Source organism: Rattus norvegicus, chromosome 2, assembly GCF_021556685.1.
Source record: "Rattus norvegicus strain SHRSP/BbbUtx chromosome 2, alternate assembly SHRSP_T2T, whole genome shotgun sequence".
NCBI classification, from domain to species: Eukaryota; Metazoa; Chordata; class Mammalia; order Rodentia; family Muridae; genus Rattus; species Rattus norvegicus.
In genome coordinates this window covers 9,757,532-9,778,141 of record NC_141535.1, presented here as the reverse complement: position 1 = coordinate 9,778,141, position 20,610 = coordinate 9,757,532, and the positions used below count along the sequence as shown (strand labels likewise).

General features: G+C 41.1%; 1 protein-coding gene and 1 pseudogene across 27 annotated transcripts in view; one reads left to right on the top strand and one right to left on the bottom strand.

Moving 5' to 3' along the window:
* Arb2a (ARB2 cotranscriptional regulator A) overlaps positions 1-20,610 on the bottom strand; it is a 464,299-nt gene that overhangs the window by 2,885 nt on the left and 440,804 nt on the right.
* On the top strand, positions 1,993-14,012 carry Fam98b-ps2 (family with sequence similarity 98, member B, pseudogene 2; annotated as a pseudogene).

Here is a 20,610-nt window from a genome sequence, read left to right as displayed (position 1 = left end):
TCCGCGCCTCCTTTACCCACTTGTCCCCCTGCCCACCTCTCTCCCGTCGCCCTCTTCCCCGGCCTCGCCCCGCCCCGCCCCGCCCCGCCCCGCCTCGCCCCGCCTCGCCCCGCCTCGCTTCGCCTCGCCCCGCCTCGCTTCGCCTCGCCGAGCCTGAACTCGCCTGCCTGGCCCGGAGGTACAGTGCAGAGTTCCCGGGGCCCCGAGGCCCTCAGGGCCAATCCAGTAGCTCGGCGGGAAGGGCCACTCCTTCTCCCGCCCAGAAACCACCCATCTCCCCAGGCCTGGGATTGGTTTCCCCAGCGTGCGGGATCCTGATTTCACCACACCCACCCCGAGCACCTCGGTGTCTTGGCTTCCCAGGAAGATTGGGGGAATAATTCTTTTTCTGGTCTGTCCCAGCCTCTGATGTTGGACACAACTGCCTCAGTGAGGTCACTGGGACCAAATCACTGGAGATATTTAATGAAAGGAAAGATTCAAAAGGAGACCAGGGGCCTTGAAAGTATCCTAGGCGGGCCACATGCTTTAGAGATTTTTAGAACAGATCTAGAAAAGCCAGACAGAAAGTGTTTCAAAGCAGAAGCACTGAAAGAACATTTAGGCCTCCTATTCAGTCAGGAAATTCAGAGAAACGTTAGATTTTCAATTTACCAGGTTATTTTACTACAGTTTCTGTCTGTGGTTTGGGTTGATTATTATACACTATTTTTCAAATCAAATGGAACCTTTAGTTGGACAAAGGCAGCAGGTAGCATGTAGGCATGGGAATACATGAAGCAATAACATGGGCTTAAGAAAAAAACTATTTGTGATAACGCATGTAATTTAACCAATTCATAATCAATTTTTAATTAAAATAAAGTAATTACAAATATTCCCTCATAGAAATTATGAGACAGTTGAAATCTCGTCTGCAAGCACTTCATGCAGATGCTGCTTGTAAGTCCCTGAATTCAGGGCCTCTGATACTTTAACATTGTTAATGATAATTCTTTAGTCTGTAATAGTAGGTCATTGCTATGGTTACTCTACAATGGTGCAACACTTTGCCTTCCCCCTTCAGCTATTCGCTGAGACCTGGTAACCACATTTGTTGCCTAGCAACAGCTTTGTGACAGTATCCCAATCTGGGATACAATAAAGATGCTATGGCTGCACTTGCTTGGCCAGAGAGCAGAAAGCTACAAGTTTGTGGATGCGACTTAGCTGTGGGAGCTGACCGTACTGGAGAAGTTATTTCTTCCCTGGTGCCCTTTACAATGATGTCTTCGCCCCCTCCTCTCTGGTATGTGAACCTGTTCTTGGAACTAAGTTCCAACATTGAAGTCATCCTCTGGAGACACATCCTCCTATAGCACTTCTACACTGAAAAATGAGGTCATTTCTCTATTTGCTTACGTATTTCTGGCAAAATTCAATTTATTCAGTGGAAGCAATTGTGAGTATAGGTTTTACTGGTAAGTCCTAAAGGGCCTGAATGAATTCTGATAATTCTTAACAATTCTTAGGGAAAAAAAGTAGGACTTCACCAGTATATGTGTAAAATTACAAGTTCTTTAAAATACACAAAACATATTAATGCCATTATTATATTTTGTTTTCCTGAGTTAGTCAAATGATGCCCATCATGAATTCCATTGAATTTGGATGTAATTATATTCTTAAAACAAGAGTGTACATTTCTAGACATCCTCAAACATGTCTATTTCAAATAAATGTCATGAATATTTCTAGAAGGCCCTGTCGTGAGCAGGTTTATGAAGAGTTTCTTTCTGTAGGGTCTACGATCAGCATTCAGCTCAGTACCAAGTATTTAACTGCACTCCCGGTAGCAGAATAGTTAATTTGTATTTGTTCTTTTTGAATGACCATCCTCAGATGCACACTACATAGCAACAGCTATTCCCAAGCAATGAGTGTTCCCCCAGTGTTAGTTGTCTCTTCCCTTCCCACTTCCTAACTTGTTCACACCTGCCATTTGCCCATACTATGAGGTACACCTGCCAGTGTGGACCAGGTGAGGATCAATCTGTAAGATTCTCAGGGAGCTCCTCTAACAATTCTTCTACTCCTTGGAAACCAATCCAGTCTACGACTTGGGAGAGACTTTGAGTCAATGGTCTCAAGCAATTTTAACTCCCCCTCTTGCCCTAGTGACAATCTTTCTGAAGGATGAACAAATGTCCTTGATGATAAAATCACTACAAATTTTATTTTGGTTTCGGCTTACGACAACTCTCTGCTCAAGCAGTCCTGGTCTGAAAAGATCATTGTACAAGGAAGAATTGAGTACATGCAGTTGTTCTGAACATCTACCCTTGCAAATAAAGATGAAATCATTAGATTGTATGCTTTTATCAGAAGAGGGACAATTAGTAAATAAAGCAGGTTGCTAGCTGAATTACCTTCATCAGGTAACTGAGTTAGGGCAGGGAACACAGAATTCCTTCTAAAGTAAGAGCTGGTGGTAAATGCATATCTTGATAAAAATCCCCCTCCTTTGAACTGGCGAGATGGCTCAGCACCTCAAAATACTTGCCACTAAGCCCAACAATCCCCACATGGTAATAGGAGGGAGGTGATCCCAGAAAATTGTCTTCTGACCTCATATGTGTACCACAGCACTGATACATTGAAGTATAATATAAAATTTCCTTGGATAATATAAAAACTGAGATGAGGAGTTACAGGCAATTAATGACTGCTGAAATAGGGTGAATCTGTCTTCCTCTGGGACATGCCCTTGATTCAGTTCCAAGACACCACACACACACACACACACACACACTTTTGCCAGATATTATGAGGTTTACTAGTAAATTTTAAGTAATGAATAGAGACTAGAGACTGAAGAACATTATAATTGTGGAGAGACATTTACCAAAAAAAAACATAATTCAAAAAAATTTCTTGATTTGATTCAGTGTTTTAATTATTACTAGTCACTTATCTTACATGGCCAAGACCAAATGGTCATGGAATAATTTCAGCATTCCATGTATAATTTACATATTAGGTTCTCGTTAGAATAGGGAATATCACTGCTCACAAAGCCACTTCTAAATATGATAGTTTTGTTTCACCATGTCCCTCTATTTAGTATTCTTTGCAGAAGAATATATATGTATATGACAAAGGGAAAAGAAAATATGATGTATGAGATACATTAATATTAACAGGGTAACATGTCTATGGTATTTTCAAAATGACGAGGTTTGATTTTAAAAATTGATCTTTAACAAGAAAAAGAAATATGCACAATTATGAAGTGATGAAGACCTTGTCAATACAGATATGTTGATAATAACATGTAAGGGAATTCTTGAAAGGGTCTCATATATAAAAATCAGGAGTGTGCAACAGGTGTTATTGAGCCCCAGTGGGATTACCTAATGAATTTATGACCTGACCAACAGTTATTTTTAGAATGTTATAAAGAATCAGAGAAAACCAGAGCACTGTGCCTCCGAAAACAAAACCACTGAGATCTGTCTGAAAATGAATGCCAGAGTTTCTAAAATACAGCTAAAATATACAAACTTATATTTGAACAGAGAAAGGTTGCCAAGGAAGCCCTGTGAGTGCACAGTACAAGTGTGTTGGGGATTGGTCTTGTGAACTGTGATGCTGATGTCTATGCCCAGACATCTGGTTATAGTTCAGACCATGGCATGGTCAAGCATCTTGGGTCTCAATGTTATGCAAAAAATTGTTTTCCATTATCTCTGAATGGTTAATAAAGCTACTTTGCTAGCAGGAAAGAATAGGGCAGGACTTCCAGTTCCAGTCAGGGGGTCCCAGAGAGACCAGAGGAAGAGGCCAGGAAGAGAAGGTATTAAGAGACCATGGAAAGAGACCAAAAAAGACTTGCCACCTGGACTCTGAGAAGATGATGTATGAAACTGAGAAGTAACTGGTCATGTGGCACGCACAGAATAGAATAAGGGTTGAATAAGTTAGGAGCTAGTTAGGGAACAAGCCCAAGCTTATGGCTTAGGCATTTATTCATCAATCATTAAGTCCCGGAGTCATTATTTCGGAACTGGGCACTGGCAGGAAGATGGCTGTGGTTATCCAAGTGTGGAACAGCCACAAAGGGAAGCAGAAGGCACAGTAAAATGTCAAAGGGACTGTGTGATAGCAATGCCAACTGCAACTAAGCCAATACATTGCTAACATCCCTAACAGTGAGATGTCAGGTTTGACCTAAGTGAAGAGATGGGCTAGAATATGGACAGCACACCACTGGATGTGGAAACCCCAGGGATCTGCAGCTTCTGGGAGCCTGTCCTTTTGTTTGTTTCCCAACATGCTGCTAAATATCTCTGGTGGGACATAAGAGGACAGTTAGAGACACTGGGTAGTTAAAGATCCATGGAGATAATGCTGGGAAATAAACTTATTCTTGAGGCACAGTAGGGCCTTTAATAGCTACAGGTCTCTCATTGAACCCAGGGCAAACCTTCCTAATTAGCCCCCCAAAAAATCAATAAAAACAGATGTATTTTCATTACTTTAATTAGCAAGTGTACAGATGGTTCTTTCCTTTCTTTTGTTCTTTTTCAATTCTGAGACAGGGTCTTCTGTGTAACCCTGGCTGTTCTGGAACTCACTATTAGACTAGGCTGGCCTTGAACTTATGGACATCCACCCACTTCTGTCTTCCAAGTGGCGGGGATTAAAGTGTGCACCACAATGTTTGGCCTGCAGTCTTTGTGTTTAATGCCCGATTCATTATGTTACTAAGGGGATATATCAATTCCCTTTAGGAATAGGCAAAAGGGGCTGGAGAGATGGCTCAGCAATTAAGAGCATCGGCTGTTCTTCCAGAGGACCCAGGTTGAGTTCTTAGACCCACATGGCAGCTCACAACCGTTTGTATATCCAGTTCCAAGGTATTCGATGTCCTCTTCTGGCCTCTATTGGCACTGCACACATGTGGTGTACAGACACAGGCAAAACTACCTATGTACATAAAAAACTACCTATGTACATAAAATAATTTTTACTTTTAAAAGGGATGGGCAAAACTTTCAATTTTCTCTTGCTACTTTCTTCTGATAAAATGATTTAAGCACCAGTTAAACATTTTATTTTATTAATGTCTACAGTGTGAGAAGATATATACATGGTAAAATGGTCATTCTAGTAGAACAAATTAACAGGTACCTCACACAATTATTTTCTTTCATGATAAGAACAGCTAAAACCATTTTCTTCACAAAATCACTAATTGAACGTGCTTTTTTTCCTTTTTATGGCCACCCTGCTCACGCCATGCAGGTGTGCTAGCTAGGTAGGTAGCTAGGAGACTTGCTCTGGCTCACATTTACTGCTGTGTCTCTCAGGAGAGATCTACATGCGGTTCCTGTCCACCTGCACTTCTTTGCTTCATCCATCTTGTCTAATTGGGTGGCTGTATATGTATGGGCCACATGTGGGGCAGGCTCTGAATGGGTGTTCCTTCAGTCTCTGTTTTAATCTTTGCCTCTCTCTTCCCTGCCAAGGGTATTCTTGTTCCCCTTTTAAAGAAGGAGTGAAGCATTCACATTTTGATCATCCGTCTTGAGTTTCATTTGTTCTAGGCATCTAGGGTAATTCAAGCATTTGGGCTAATAGCCACTTACCAATGAGTGCATACCATGTGTGTTTCTCTGTGATTGGGTTACCTCACTCAGGATGATACTTTCCAGTTCCAACCATTTACCTACGAACTTCATAAAGTCATTGTTTTTGATAGCTGAGTAATATTCCATTGTGTAGATGTACCACATTTTCTGTATCCATTCCTCTGTTGAAGGGCATCTGGGTTCTTTCCAGCTTCTGGCTATTAGAAATAAGGCTGCTATGAACATAGTGGAGCAACTGTCTTTTTTATATGTTGGGGCATCTTGTGGGTATATGCCCAAGAGAGGTATAGCTGGATCCTCAGGCAGTTCAATGTCCAATTTTCTGAGGAACCTCCAGACTGATTTCTAGAATGGTTGTACCAGTCTGCAATCCCACCAACAATGGAGGAGTGTTCCTCTTTCTCCACATCCTCGCCAGCATCTGCTGTCACCTGAGTTTTTGATCTTAGCCATTCTCACTGGTGTGAGGTGAAATCTCAGGGTTGTTTGGATTTGCATTTCCCTTATGACTAAAGATGTTGAACATTTCTTTAGGTGTTTCTCAGCCATTCGGCATTCCTCAGCTGTGAATTCTTTTTTTTTTTTAAAAGATTTATTTATTTATTATATATAAGTACACTGTAGCTGTCTTCAGATACACCAGAAGAGGGCATTGGAACTCTTTACAGATGGTTGTGAGCCACCATGTGGTTGCTGGGAATTGAACTCATAATCTCTGGAAGAGCAGTCGGGTGCTCTTAACCGCTGAGCCATCTCTCCAGCCCCGTGAATTCTTTGTTTAGCTCTGAACCCCATTTTTAATAGGGTTATTTGTCTCCCTGCGGCCTAACTTCTTGAGTTCTTTGTATATTTTGGATATAAGGCTTCTATCTGTTGTAGGATTGGTAAAGATCTTTTCCCAATCTGTTGGTTGCCGTTTTGTCCTAACCACAGTGTCCTTTGCCTTACAGAAGCTTTGCAGTTTTATGAGATCCCATTTGTCGATTCTTGATCTTAGAGCATAAGCCATTGGTGTTTTGTTCAGGAAATTTTTTCCAGTGCCCATGTGTTCCAGATGCTTCCCTAGTTTTTCTTCTATTAGTTTGAGTGTATCTGGTTTGATGTGGAGGTCCTTGATCCACTTGGACTTAAGCTTTGTACAGGGTGATAAGCATGGATCAATCTGCATTCTTCTACATGTTGACCTCCAGCTGAACCAGCACCATTTGCTGAAAATGCTATCTTTTTTCCATTGGATGGTTTTGGCTCCTTTGTCAAAAATCAAGTGCCCATAGGTGTGTGGGTTCATTTATGGGTCTTCAATTCTGTTCCATTGGTCTATCTGTCTGTCTCTGTACCAATACCATGCAGTTTTTATCAGTATTGCTCTGTAATACTGCTTGAGTTCAGGGATAGTGATTCCCCCTGAAGTCCTTTTATTGTTGAGGATAGTTTTAGCGATCCTGGGTTTTTTGTTATTCCAGATGAATTTGCAAATTGTTCTGTCTAACTCTTTGAAGAATTGGATTGGTATTTTGATGGGGATTGCATTGAATCTGTAGATCGCTTTTGGTAAAATGGCCATTTTTACTATATTAATCCTGCCAATCCATGAGCATGGGAGATCTTTCCATCTTCTGAGGTCTTCTTCAATTTCTTTCTTCAGAGTCTTGAAGTTCTTATTGTACAGATCTTTTACTTGCTTGGTTAAAGTCACACCGAGGTACTTTATATTATTTGGGTCTATTATGAAGGGTGTCATTTCCCTAATTTCTTTTTCTGCTTGTTTCTCTTTTGTGTAGAGGAAGGCTACTGATTTATTTGAGTTAATTTTATACCCAGCCACTTTGCTGAAGTTGTCTATCAGCTTTAGTAGTTCTCTGGTGGAACTTTTGGGATCACTTAAATATACTATCAGATCATCTGCAAAAAGTGATATTTTGCCTTCTTCTTTTCCGATCTGTATCCCCTTGACCTCCTTTTGCTGTCTGATTGCTCTGGCTAGAACTTCAAGAACTATATTGAATAAGTAGGGAGAGAGTGGGCAACCTTGTCTAGTCCCTGATTTTAGTGGGATTGCTTCAAGTTTCTCTCCATTTTGCTTCACATTATCTTTGACAGTTGAGTCGATGATTTCTATGGAATCTTCTGCTCCTGAGATTCTCTCTTCTATCGCTTGTATTCTGTTGGTGAAACTTGTATCTACGGCTCCTTGTCTCTTCTTTTGGTTTTCTATATCCAGGGTTGTTTCCATGTGTTCTTTCTTGATTGCTTCTATTTCCATTTTTAACTCCTTCAACTGTTTGATTGTGTTTTCCTGGAATTCTTTCACGGATTTTTGTGATTCCTCTCTGTAGGCTTCTACTTGTTTATTTATGTTTTCCTGTGTTTCTCTACGGGAGTTCTTCATGTCTTTCTTGAAGTCCTCCAGCATCATGATCAAATATGATTTTGAAACTAGATCTTGCTTTTCTGGTGTGTTTGGATATTCAGTGTTTGCTTTGGTGGGAGAATTGGGCTCCGATGATGCCATGTAGTCTTGGTTTCTGTTGCTTGGATTCCTGTGTTTGCCTCTGGCCATCAGATTATCTCTAGTGTTACTAGTGGCTAGACTGTCCTATAAGCCTGTGTGTCAGGGGTGCTGTATACCTGTTTTCCTGTTTTCTTTCAGCCAGTTATGGGGACAGAGTGTTCTCCTTTCGGGCGTGTAGTTTTTCCTATCTACAGGTCTTCAGCTGTTCCTGTGGGCCTGTGTCTTGAGTTCACCAGGCAGGTCGCTTGCAGCAGAAAAGTTGGTCTTACCTGTGGTCCCGAGGCTCAAGTTTGCTCGTGGGGTGTTGCTTATGAGCTCTCCTCGGAGGCAGCCACCAGGAAGATCTGCGCTGCCCTTTCCGGGAGCTTCCGTGCACCAGGGTTCCAGATGGTGTTTGGTGTTTCCTCTGGAATCAGTAATGTGTGCAGAGTGCAGTCTCTTCTGGTTTCCCAGGCGTGTCTGCCTCTCTGAAGGTTTAGCTCTCCCTCCCACGGGATTTGGGTGCAGAGAACTGTTTATCAGGTCGGTCCCTTCAGGTTCCGGCGGTGTCTCAGACGTAGCAGACCTGCTGCTCCTGGGCCCCACAAAAATTCTTTTACACTTATAAAATTGTAGATTAGCTTCAGTTATTATTTATCCAGATTCATTTATTTTCAAAAACATGTCACAGGTGTTCTTCACTCCTTAACTGTGTCCGCATCTCTATAGGTGTGCACACATAGGACAGAATTAGCTGAGAGTGAACTGGAATGCTATCCCCTTTAGAATGGATTTCCTAACCACAAGGCATTCTCTTCCGAGTGCACAGTGCAGCTATTGAGTGCAGATACAGGGCATCTCAGTCTGAAACCCATAGGAAGAATAACAATATCAATTCACCAGACTCCTCAGAACTCCCAGGGATTAAACCACCAGCCAGAGTATAACATGGGCCTGTCCAGGGATCTCACTACAGATGTAGCAGAGGACTGACTGCCTTGTCTGGCATCAATGGGAGGGGAGGCACTTGCTCCTGTGGAGGTTTGATGATCCAGAGAAGGGGGATGCTAGAGGGGTGAGACAGGAGTGGTGGGTGGTTGGGTGGGGAAGCACCCTCTCAGAGGCAAAGGGAAGGGGGGATAGGGTGGGGAGTTTTCCGAGGGGAGACTGGGAAGAGGGACTTTTGCACTGTAAATAAATAAAATAATTAAAATAAATAGAACCCTGTAGGCCACTTTGGCTAGCTGTCCTTAAACCACTTTCCAGAACAGAATTAGGTTCAAGGTTACATACTGAGAATCACTAAGCTTTAGGGGCTGGGGAGACAGCCCAGAGGTTAGGAGCAGTTGTTGACTTGAGTTCAGTTCCTAGCACCTAACAAGAAGACTCCAGATCCAGGGGATCCAATACCCTCTTTTAGACACCAGGCATGCAAGTGGTGTGCATATATACATGTAGGCAAAATACTCATTCATGTAAAATAAACATATCTACAGAATTTAAAATTAACAAGATTTAATAACTAGTCTTACCTATTTTGTCATATTACACATCACTAGCAGAAGTTAATGTAATTCACTGTCATATCAACACATCCTATTTTTATCTATTTCTATTAAGACTTTGTTTTACTTATGTATTTGCTTGAGGTAGGGCCTTATTCTTTAGCTCAGGTTAGCCTCAAACTTGGGATTTTCCTGTTACAGTCTATGAAGCTTTTGCTTTGCTTTGTTTTTGAGAGAGTCTTATGTACTCAGGTTAGCCTGCATCTCACCATGGAGCTGAGCATGGTTTTGAACTTCTAATTTTCCTGTCTCACCAATAAGTGCTGGGTTTCTAGAAATGTGCTGCCAGATCTGGCTTCATGTTACCACATTGATGGCAAAATCCAAGATTTGTACATGCTACTTAAGCGTCAACCAAGTGAGGTGTTCTCTGTGACCCAGGATAATTCCTGTTTATGGGACTACTTTTATTAGAGCATATTAATTGTACAAAATAACAGTGACACCCCTCCCCCACATACCCACACACCTACACACACACACACATCCAGACTCTGCCCCCCACCCCCACATTCATCTACACACACACACACAGACATTTATGCATGCTCATTTAATCATTTTTATCCCATCTTTACCTGTCTTGGACCCATTTTTCCAGTCCCATTTTCTCTTCCCATTATTTTGTATTTTTTAAATGATATTTTTACGTCAATGTGAAATTTCAGAATGAGAATACAAATAAATTAATTCATCAGTAAGTTTTCTGATATTTTTAGCAAACAGTAAAAAATAAGACTATGATTAAAATATGCCTAGCTAAATTTATATATATATATATGTATATATATGTATGTATCAGTGAATAACTAACTATACTAAATACCGATTTGTTGACTGTGTCTTACATATAAAGAAACTGACAAGTAGTATAGAAGGAAACCATTTGCTATCTCAGTGTGAGCTTTCCTGCTCTTTGATGGTGGTCCTTGGAGGGTTAACTGTATTAAAAACTAGGCAAATTTTGTACTTGCTAGGAGTTTTAGTAAGATGTTTGATACAGGAGATTGAAATCAGTGGGTAAAGTTTCCAAAATATTTGAGACTTATATTTAACTATGGTAATTTCCCCATACTCATTAGAAAATGAACAGTTAACTCTGTATACTTATGCTGAGGGCTGAGAAATAGTGCACACAGCTGAACTGAGCGGCTTAATGATTAAGATCTATTTCTGGCTCCTCTATCAATATGCTTGCATCTCTGGATATGCTTTTAAACTGTGAGTTGTCTAAAGTTTAATTCTCTCTTCTTAAAGTCAGAGTGAGTATTGTTTTCTACATGAGCATCTCACAGAGTAAGCTACTGAACTCACAGTATGAAACGTAGTGAAATGTAATCCCTATAGAGAGCAATCAAAACTACAGCAGTCATTCAGAAACACAATGAAAGTACTAAACTGCTATATATTCGTAAGCAAGAAAGCATAAAACTCAAGCCAGTAAAACAAACACAAAGCTACCAAAAATCCTACTGGCCATGAAAACTTGGCACGTGTCCTTTCAGGCATTTCTCGTAAACATATCCTCAATTTTTATTGAGAAAACACATGACTTTAATAATTGGAAAAATTAACTGTTTCAATACAAATTCATTTAATAAAAGATTCCATACTGAGAGTTCTTTATTTGATAGTCATTTAGCTTTCCCATTTATAGAAAGATAAATTATGAATCAAATATAAAATACAGCTATTTGCTGGCCCTAGAGAGCAGGCTCTACACTGGGCCAGCCTTTCCTAGAGAATTTGCCTATTTTCGAATGCATTATACCTATTACCCTAGCAGTGGGCTCTGCTTCACTGCCTCGAGGTCTCTATAGATGGAATTTGGATTTGGGTGTGAGGAGAGCTGAAAACCAAGAGGGAAAGTTCTTTATAGAAAGAAGCCTGGAGTGATGGCTCAGTGGTTAAGAGCAAAAAACAAACAAAGAAACAGAAACAAAACAACAACAATAAAAAGACTCATGACACCTCCCTATGGAAGAAACTGACTGCTCTTCCAGAGGTCCTGAGTTCAATTCCCAGCAACCACATGGTGGTTCTATGGTGATAGAATTTAGAATAAAGACTGCAGAGTATAATGGGGATTGTGACAGGGAAGGACTCACCAGAAGGAAATGAAAAAAATCTGGGTGACTGGCAGGTAACAGCTCACCATTTTCTAAGTTTAGCTCTCTGCTAGGGGTCTGTGAGATTAGGAAAAGCACAGGATGATCTGTGCTATGAACCACACCAAGAATGATCCCTTCCAAGATACATAATCGAGAGATCATCATATATTATAAAATATACTAACCAATTCTCAACAGAGAAACAAAAGACAAAATGAAAAACAAACACACAAAACAAACAAAACCCTCACAGAAGAACTACAGAAGGCAGGACAGAATCTGGAGGAGAACTAACTGTATAGAGTCACAGAGGAAATAAGAAGTCACATGGGTCAGATGGAAAAATTACCCAGCAGTCTCAGTAACAAACAGGTCAGATGAAGCTTGAAAACATTGGAGCTGGAAGAAAGGTTTTTATAAACTGTTAATGTTAGACAGAAAGAACAAAAGTAAAAGCCATAAGGAGAAAATGCAAGAGCTTTGGGATACCCTGAAAAGTCAAATATTCAGATTATTGCAATATCTGAGGGAGAAGAGCTGCAGGTTGAGGGCATAGAAAACCTCTTCAGCAAAATAATAGCAGAAATCCTTCCAGTCTGGGGAAAGAGAGACATCGAGTCACAAGAAGCATTTAGAACCTCATATACACATGTCCATACAAGCACATGACTTATTATAGTTAAGCTGTAAAAAGTACATGACAAAGAATGACTATTACAACCTGCAAGAGAGAAATGTCAAGTACATTAGATAAACAGCAGATTTCTCAGAAGGGATTTCAAATAGCAGAGGGCAGAGAATAATGTCCATAACTGCCAACCAAGATCATTGTACCCAGCAAAGCTGCCCTTCACAGCTGAAGATGGACCTTGTATGATCACAATAAATCAAGGGAATGGATGACCGCTAGGCCAGGGTTACTAGAGAACATAGATATGCCAACCAATAAGAAAAAAACATGCAGAGCTCAGGCCTGAAACTAGCCTGGAGGGGGACGTTCTGGACCCTGGAGGCCCTGGGGTGTAAGGGTGCACTGTTAGAGGAGCAGGCACTTTCCAAGGCAGCAGAGGGCGGACCTTCTTCACCTGAGTTTTTGGAGCTTTGCATTTGGCTAGGCTCCCAGATGAAGTCCTTATGCAACCCAGAAGAAAGCATCGCCTCAGTGGGGAGAGATGACCTAGAGTGCTTCCAGTTTGAGATAAGTGGTTTTTAAAAGGGATGGCCTGTCCATACTCGGTGCTCGTATAAGGAGACATTGAAGAGCCTTACGAAGGATGACTGTTTGAAACTTCTGTTGTTTTTAAGTACAGAACTTCAAGCTTTACAAATATTACAGAAGAAGAAATATAAAAATTCTCAGATTAAAAAAAGTGAAATTTGGCAAGGAAGTTCAAGCTGTATATGATGCCCTCGGGGTTCCCAGGTCAGACACTTCAGATGTTCCACTTCTGCTGAGCCAAGTGGAATCGAAGGTGAAGAATATTCTCTCTAAAGTCCAGAAAAGCCACGTGGGAAAAGCAATGCTAAAGGTTGATTTAAGTTCTGACCAGGCAGAAAAGCTGGAAAGAATTAATGGTTCTTTTTCCTGTGCATGAGTGCCGCTGGCAGATGTTACTGAAACCATTGAATGTGACAGTGTAGTCCTTTGGATGGTCCGATAGAGCAAAGGCAAAAACATACAACATAGCAAGAATTTACCAGTCCAAGCATTATGCTTTGTCCCCTGAGACAACAGTCACATTGACACATCTGCTTGCTGCCCGTGACGATCTGTCTGAGATTATCAGGACAAGCGGTGGTATCAGCCAGGAGAAGACGGCATAAGCCATTAATAAGGTGCTATGGGAAGGGTTCCAGACAAGGGAGGTCGGCCAAACAAAATTGAACCACCTCCCCGTGAAATGCCCTCCTGGCAGAAGAGACAAGAAGGCAGAGGGAAGAGTTGCAGGGGTGGTGGTAGAGGAGGGGGTGGGCGAGGAAGAGGTTAAGAGGTTGATGGGTTGGCGGAGGAGGGTGGGGCGGAAGTGGTGGGGGAGGGGGTAGCAGAGGAGGTTTCTAAGGCAGGGGAGATTATGGTGGGAGGGGAGATTATGCTGGAAGAGGGGACTATGGCGGGACAGGTAATGGACATCCGTATGGAAGAGGAGGTGGTGGCGGTGAGTGTAGAAGAAATTAAAGCAGCAGATGTCAGAGGGCACTGCTTTTACTAATACAGTAGATACATCATCCTGAGGGAGATCATGTTAGTGCCCGCCCCCCCCCCCCAGGAGGCATTCCTGAATACAAAAGGCCATTTTATACTACCCGGTGATGATCCTGCAACGTGATTTTTTTCCCATATTCTGTGTCTAAAGTATGCTGTGTCTTTTTAAAAAGAAAAAAAACATATTTTTTAAAATGTAAATGTTTATTATTGGCAACTTGGAAAATAGAATGTATTTTATTGCCATGTTTGAATTTAGACTTGTAAACTGGTATTTTGTTCAGGATTGAAACACATGACACCTGCCAGTAACAGAAAGGAATCTAATCTAGACTCTCAAGTCGTTTGTATTCCGGTGGATCTGTCCTGATATATGGTCAATTTTGGAGAAAGTACCATGAGGAGCTGAGAAGAATGTATATCCTTTTGCTTTAGGATAGAAGGTTCTATAAATATCTGTTAAGTCCATTTGGTTCATGACTTCTCTTAGTCTGTCTACCTCTCTGTTTAATTTCTGTTTCCATGATCTGTCCATTGATGAGAGTGGGGTGTTGAAATCTCCTACTATTATTGTGTGAGGTGCAATGTGTGTTTTGAGCTTTAGTAAGGTTTCTTTTATGTATGTAGGTGCCCTTGTATTTGGGGCATAGATATTTAGGATTGAGAGTTCATCTTGGTGGATTTTTCCTTTGATGAATATGAAGTGTCCTTCCTTATCTTTTTTGATGACTTTTAGTTGAAAATTGATTTTATTTGATATTAGAATGGGCTACTCCAGCTTGCCCCCATCCCATCTTCCCTCCCCCTTTTCCTATGAGGGTGTTGCCCCTCACCAACCCCCCCTTCTGCCTCCCTGTCCTGACATTCCCCTACATTGGGGGATCCAGCATTGGCAGGACCGAGGGCTTCTCCTCCCATTGGTGCCCAACAAGGCCATCATTCGCTATATATGCAGCTAGAGCCATGGGTCTGTCCATGTGTACTCTTTGGGTTGTAGTTTAGTCCCTGGGAGATCTGGTTGGTTGGTATTATTGTTCTTATGGGGTTGCAAACCCCTTCTGCTCCTTCAATCCTTTCTCTAACTCCTCCAATGAGGACCTTGTTCTCAGTTCAATGGTTGGTTTCGAGCACTCACCTCTGTATTTGTCATGCTCTGGCAGAGCCTTTCAGGAGACAGCTATATCAGGCTCCTGTCATCACCCCCTTCTTGACATCAGCAATATTGTCTGGGTTTGGTGGCTGTATATGTATGGGCTGGATCCCCAGGTAGGGCAGGCTGTGAATGGCCATTCCTTCAGTCTCTGCTCCAAACTTTGTCTCCATATCTGCTCCTATGAATATTTTTGGTCCCCCTTCTAAGAAGGACTGAAGCATCCATACTTTGGTTGTCCCTCTTCTTGAGGTTCGTATGGTCTGTGAATTGTATCTTGTATATTTGAGCTTTTGGGCTAATATCTACTTATCAGTGAATACATACCATGTGTGTTCTTTTGTAACTGGGTTACCTCACTCAGGATGATATTTTCTAGTTCCATCAATATGCCTAAGAATTTCATGAAGTCATTGCTTTCAATAGCTGAGCAGTACTCCATTGTGTAAATTTACCACATTTTCTTTATCCATTCTTCAGCAACAGAATTTTAAGCTCTGCCTCTCCCATCTATCTCCTTCCCTGTCTTACTATGGATCCTTTGACTTTATAACCTTAAAGCTTTCTCTATTTCATATGCTGTGGATATTTGTGATGTTCTTTAGCACAGTATCTGATTCACTCCCCACGGCTAAAGAAATACCATAGCCTATAAGTGGTACTGGCAAATAGGTGAGAAATTTCACCTTAGAAAGAGGGTCAGTAATTCATAAGGGAAGGGGCAAGACATTTTGGTGGCTTAGTGTCTTTCTTCTCCTAGATGAAATATCTTAGTCAGTGATACTGTTCTACAGCAGGAGTAGAAGCACACAGCCTTAACATAGACAGAGTGTGGAGAGCCCACATAACATGTCCTTAGCCAAAAGGAGAACCACCTCTCCATTCCCTAAGCTTTCTAGTCCTAGTTACTTATGGTCTCCTTATTTTTCCAAGTGTTTGTCAACACTCTTTCTAATATCTGATGTCATTTATTGTTGGGAAATTTATGTAATAGGTTTCATTTTGCCTCATGCTTACTGTTCATTTCTTCCTTCTAGAATGTCTACTTCTTTAAGGTAGAGGCTTTGCTAGGGCTTCTGCTGTGTCTTCCCGTATTTGTCCACAGTAGGCATGTAACAAGCATTTGTTGACTGGCTGGTAAAATATGAAGTAGTGGGAGCTCGATGAACATTGGACCTCATTGAAAACTAGGAACAGACATGTTTTGAGATAAGTACTTCAAATGTTTTATTTTTCTTAGGTATTTATATGCTTTAAAAATGTATGTGTCAGGTTCCAGATACTAAAATGACAAAGTAAGGCATGTTCTGGTTCTAACCCACTGAGGGGCCTCTTGTCTTGAACAACCTCGTCATTTCAGTAGGATGATCATACAAATATGACTGTGAAAAGCCTTTGGTTACAAAGACAACATAACTTAGAGAATACATTTAGTTAAAACTGGATTTAATGCTACTTTCTGTTTTAATATGGTCCTCAGTAAAAAAAGAACTATTTCTATCACAGAGGAATAACTTTATAAACTCATGTACTATTTGGATTTATCTATTTTTATTTAAAAGTAGTGAAAAGAAGAAATAGGGCACTGCTTTATTATTTTGATTCTTAATATCTCATCACATTTACTACATTTACAAATGAAACAGAACAGCTCACATCTTTCTTTCCGTTCCTCTAAACAAATGACAGATGGTACATCAGACACAACAAAAGTGGGCAGAGTTTTGAGACTTAGGCAAGATGCAGCTTCACCCCTGCATGGTCTCTCAAATGGTAAGAACCTACTTCTGCAGCCCCTCGGCATTAATGACACCTCACCAAGATATATGCTTATCCAGGGCCATCGATGGCTTTTTACTTTTCCATGCTGTCCTTGCTGCTCATCAGGGGTTAGGTGCCTCACATACACTGTGTTTCAGTGCCTGTGAACTGCAGCTATGGAAGATGAACCTCTGCAAAGAGTGTGACTTCCCTATGTCTGAGAGAGCCTGGAGAACTGTGTACAGGGATAAGTTAACACTCTACTATCAACAGATCTCAGGTAAGAGGAATAGAGTATCAGTGCCACTGAGTGTGCAGTATTTCTCAGAGCACAACCAAGGGTCTTCTGCACCCTTCTTGATGTTTTACAGACATCAAGACTCTGAGAGGCAGTCCAAGAACTGAGAAAACAGAGTTCACTTGGAAAGAACAACCTAACAGCCTATTGGGCAGACATTAGCAAGGGAGAGGAGAAGAAAGTTCCATCAGAGCACTTGACTTTATGCAAGATAAATCACAAGTTTTACTTGACATGCAAGCCGTACAGTTTGCCACCAAAGAGAAAATATTGAGACATTAAAAGAAATCTGCACCTGTAGTTTAAATACAATGTTGTTTGGAACACTAGAAGCCATGTGACAACGTTCAAATAACATTTTTTCTGGTCCGAATTCCTCCTAAAAACACCAGTAGCTAAATTTGCTTTTATGTGAACTGTTTTATGGTAATATTTCCTATTTTCATATATTTTAGTAAGTGGCTATTGTTTACACTGGACAGGACTTTTGTAAAGTTTTCTCTCTGTGAAGAGTAAATGGCTTTTCTCAGGATTTTTAAATTGGGCTTCTCATACCTAAATATAGAAAAGCCATATACAGCAAACCAGTAGCTAACACCAAACTAAATGGAGAGAAACTTGAAGTAATCTCACTAAAATCAGGGATTAGACAAGGCTGCCCACTCACTCCCTACTTATTCAATATAGTTCTCGAAGTCCTAGCCAGAGCAACCAGACAACAAAAGGAGATCAAAGGGATACAGATTGGAAAGGAAGAAGTCAAAATATCACTATTTGCAGATGATATGATAGTATATTTAAGTGATCCCAAAAGTTCCACCAGAGAACTACTAAACCTGATGAACACCTTCAGCAAAGTGGCTGGGTATAAAATTAACTCAAATAAATCAGTAGCCTTCCTTTACACAAAAGAGAAACAGGCTGAGAAAGAAATTAGGGAAATGACAACCTTCATAACAGTCCCAAATAATATAAAATACCTTGGTGTGACTTTAACCAAGCAAGTGAAAGATCTGTATGATAAGAACTTCAAGTCTCTGAAGAAAGAAATTGAAGAAGATCTTATAAGATGGAAAGATCTCCCATGCGCATGGATTGGCAGGATTAATGTAGTAAAAATGGCCATTTTACCAAAAGTGACCTACAGATTTAATGCAATCCCCATCAAAATTCCAATCCAATTCTTCATTTTAGACAGAACAATTTGCAAATTCATCTGGAATAACAAAAAACCCAGGATAACTAAAACTATCCTCAACAATAAAAGGACTTCCGGGGGAATCACTATCCCTGAACTCAAGCAGTATTACAGAGCAATAGTGATAAAAACTGCATGGTATTGGTACAGAGACAGACAGATAGACCAATGGAATAGAATTGAAGACCCAGAAATGAACCCACACACCTATGGTCACTTGATTTTTGAGAAAGGAGCCAAAACCATCCAATGGAAAAAAGATACCCTTTTCAGCAAATGGTGCTGGTTCAACTGGAGGTCAGAATGTAGAAGAATGCAGATCGATCCATTCTTATCACCCTGTACAAAGCTTAAGTCCAAGTGGATCAAGGACCTCCACATCAAAACAGATACACTCAAACTAATAGAAGAACAAGTGGGGGAGAATCTCGAACACATGGGCACTGGAAAAAATTTCCTGAAGAAAACACCAATGGCTTATGCTCTAAGATCAAGAATTGACAAATGGGATATCATAAAACTACAAAGCTTCTGTAAGACAAAGGACACTGTGGTTAGGAAAAACGGCAACCAACAGATTGGGAAAAGATCTTTACCAATCCTACAACAGATAGAGGCCTTATATCCAAAATATACAAAGAACTCACCAAGTTAGATGGCAGGGAGACAAATAACCCTATTAAAATATGGGGTTCAGAGCTAAACAAAGAATTCACAGCTGAGGAATGCCGAATGGCTGAGAAGCAACTAAAGAAATGTTCAACATCTTTAGTCATAAGGGAAATGCAAATCAAAACAACTCTGAGATTCCACCTCACACCAGTCAGAATGGCTAAGATCAAAAACTTAGGGGACAGCAGATGCTGGCGAGGATGTGGAGAAAGAGGAACACTCCTCCATTGTTGGTGGGATTGCAGACTGGTACAACCATTCTGGAAATCAGTCTGGAGGTTCCTCAGAAAATTGGACATTGCACTACCTGAGGACCCAGCTATACTTCTCTTGGGCATATACCCAAAAGATGCCCCAACATATAAAAAAGACACGTGTTCCACTATGTTCATAGCAGCCTTATTTCTAATAGCCAGAAGCTGGAAAGAACCCAGATGCCCTTCAACAGAGGAATGGATACAGAAAATGTGGTACATCTACACAATGGAATACTACTCAGCTATCAAAAACAATGACTTTATGAAATTCGTAGGCAAATGGTTGGAACTGGAAAATACCATTCTGACTGAGGTAACCCAATCACAGCAAAACACACATGGTATGCACTCATTGATAAGTGGCTATTAGCCCAAATGCTCGAATTACCCTAGATGCACAGAACACATGAAACTCAAGAAGGATGACCAAAATGCGAATGCTTCACTCCTTCTTTAAAAGGGGAACAAGAATACCCTTGGGAGGGAATAGGGAGGCAAAGTTTAGAACAGAGGCTGAAGGAACACCCATTCAGAGCCTGCCCCACTTGTGGCCCATACATATACAGCCACCAAACTAGATAAGATGGATGAAGCAAACAAGTGCAGGCTGACAGGAACTGGATGTAGATCTCTCCTGAGAGACACAGCCAGAATATGGCAATACATAGGCAAATGCCAGCAGCAAAGTACTGAACTGAGAACGGGACCCCTGTTGAAGGAATCAGAGAAAGGACTGGAAGAGCCTGAAGGGGCTTGAGACCCCAATATGACCAACAATGCCAACCAACCAGAGCTTCCAGGGACTAAGCCACTCCCCAAAGACTATACATGGACTCACCCTGGGCTCCAACCTCATAGGTAGCAATGAATAACCTAGTAAGGGCACCAGTGGAAGGGGAAGCCTTTGGTCCTTCCAAGACTGAACCCCCAGTGAATGGGCTTGTTGGGGGAGGGTGGTAATAGGGGGAGGATGGGGAGGGGAACAGCCATATAGAAGGTGAGGGAGAGGAGTTAGGGGGATGTTGGCCTGGAAACCGGGAAGGGGAATAAGAATCGAAAGGCAAATAAGAAATACCCAGTTTAATAAAGATGGAGAAAAAAAAAAGAAAAATTTGGGCTTCTATTATTTCTAACACAACAGCAACCGTACTGTCAGTTTTTCTAGGATCCTTGTTACTAAAAGCTCAAGAGATGCTTGCTTAGGTTCTCATTGGAGGTCTTATTCTTTTGCATTCATTTCCCACCAAAAATACTGTAACAAAGACATTGAA